Below are 2257 nucleotides of genomic sequence, written 5' to 3'. Positions count from 1 at the left end.
GGGCGCGGTGCGGGGATGGAGCCTGCAATGGGGCAGAGGCGGCGGCAGGGGCTCAGCCTTTATTAACCCCCACAAGGCAGGGGGTGGGGCGGGGGGGCCCCGTTATCTCTTGCTGCTCCTCCGCGTCTCTTTGCCGTTGCTGAGCGGGGGGTGCCCGGGTTGGCTGCGGGTGAGTACGGCCGCTGGGGGTGCGCGGGGGGGCCCCGTTCCCGTTCTGGCCCTCGGGGCTGCAAGAGGAGCAGAGGGAGGGGGAGGAGGCAGCGGATGGGAGCTGGGGGCGGGGGAACAAGAAAGGGGGGGGAAGGGGATGTGGGACCTACCCGGGGGGCGGGGGCCTTGGCTCGTCTGGGGGGGGGCCGGGGCCGCGCTCTCGTTCTGGGCCTGGGGGGGAGATGGGGGCACCCCCGGTGTGGGGCCAGACACGTGCCCCCCCCAACCTGCGCCCCCCCCGTCCCCACTGTGTGACCCCCATCCCCTGTGCCCTCCCATCCCTTCTGTGTCCCCATCCCCATTGCACACACATCCCCTCTGTTCCCCCCATCCCCATTGCCCCCCATCCCCATTGCCCCCCCATCCCCTCACACACATCCCCTCTGCCCCCCCATCATTGCCCCCATCCCCTCTATCCCCCATCCCCTCTGTGCCCCCCATCCCCTCTCTGCCCCCCCATGCCCCCCCATCCCCTCTCTGCCCCCCCCATCCCCTCTCCCCATGCCCCCTGCCATCCCCTCTGTGCCCCCCCCATCCCCTCTCTGCCCCCCCCATCCCCTCTCTGCCCCCCCCATCCTCTCTGTGCCCCCCCTCACCCCTTTGCTCTGCGATTGCTGCGCCGCGTACTCAGGGTTGGGTTCGCTGAGAGTTGGGCACCTCGGAATAGACCATGCAGAACCTGACGGGGGGGTCAGTGGGGTCCCCTTCACCCCCCATCACCCCCAAACCCGGCCCCGTCCTCACTCTCCGATCTTCTGTCCCCCCCGCGCCCCGTGTACAGCGTGAGGCAGCCCTTGAAGACAGACGCGTACCTGGGGGGGGCAAGGGGGGGTCAGGCCAGGGGTGCCCCATAGGGACCGGTACCCCCAGTCCCCATCCCTACCCCACAGCCACCAATCCCATCCCTGCCCCACAGACACCGGTCCCATCCCTGCCCCGCAGACCCCGATCCCATCCCTGCCCCACAGACACCAATCCCATCCCTGCCCCACAGACCCCGATCCCATCCCTGCCCCACAGACCCCGATCCCATCCCTGCCCCACAGACCCCGATCCCATCCCTGCCCCACGGACACCAATCCCATCCCTGCCCCACAGACACCGGTCCCATCCCTGCCCTGCAGACCCCGATCCCATCCCTGCCCCACAGACACCAGTATCCCCAGTCCCATCTACACCCCACAGACACCGGTCCCATCCCTGCCCCACAGACACCGATCCCATCCCTGCCCCACAGACACCAGTATCCCCAGTCCCATCTACACCCCACAGACACCGGTCCCATCCCTGCCCCACAGACACCAATCCCATCCCTGCCCCGCAGACCCCGATCCCATCCCTGCCCCGCAGACCCCGATCCCATCCCTGCCCCACAGACCCCGGTCCCATCCCTGCCCCACTGACACCGAATCCCATCCCTGCCCCACAGACCCCGATCCCATCCCTGCCCCACAGACCCCTCTCCCCGCGGTGCCCGCACCCCTTGGTGAGCCGGATGATGTCCCCGGGCTGGATGAGGTTCCCGACGTCGTCCCACACGGAGATGTTGATGCTCCCGCTCTTGTCGGCCACTTTACACGTCCGCACCTCGTGTCCGTCCTTGGTCTTCGTTACCCGCCCTGGGGGGGGATCACGGGATGGGGGGGTCACAGGAACGGGGGTTACCGGGGCTCCCCCGCCCCGCCCCGCACGCACCGGTCTCCAGCACGATGAGGATGAGGTTGAGGTTCTTGAGCCCCGGTTTCACGTCCTTCACCAGCGTCTCGGTGCTCATGGTGCTCAACGGGGCCCTGCGGAGGACACCGGGACACGGGGGTGGAGGCACCGGGATGGGGCACCGGGATACGGGGATGGAGGCACCGGGATGGGGCACCGGGACACGGGGGTGAAGGCACCGGGACACGGGGGTGGAGGCACCGGGATACGGGGGATGGAGGCACCGGGACACGGGGATGGAGGCACCGGGACACGGGGATGACAGGCACCCGGATGGGGCACCGGGATATGGGACCCGGACACGGTACCGAGATACAGGGATGGAGGCACC

At 69.3% G+C, this 2257-nt stretch overlaps 1 pseudogene; it reads right to left on the bottom strand.

The window, feature by feature from the left end:
* Positions 1 to 102: 102 nt before the first annotated feature.
* On the bottom strand, positions 103 to 2018 carry LOC130594329 (SOSS complex subunit B1-like; annotated as a pseudogene).
* Positions 2019 to 2257: the final 239 nt, after the last annotated feature.

Source organism: Pezoporus wallicus, unplaced genomic scaffold (assembly GCF_028554395.1).
Source record: "Pezoporus wallicus isolate ANWC-B61680 ecotype Strahan unplaced genomic scaffold, APGP_CSIRO_Pwel_v1 contig_13425, whole genome shotgun sequence".
In the NCBI taxonomy this organism is placed as follows: Eukaryota; Metazoa; Chordata; class Aves; order Psittaciformes; family Psittacidae; genus Pezoporus; species Pezoporus wallicus.
The sequence above is the reverse complement of the archived record's forward strand: the minus strand, read 5'-3'. Positions and strand labels throughout refer to the sequence as shown.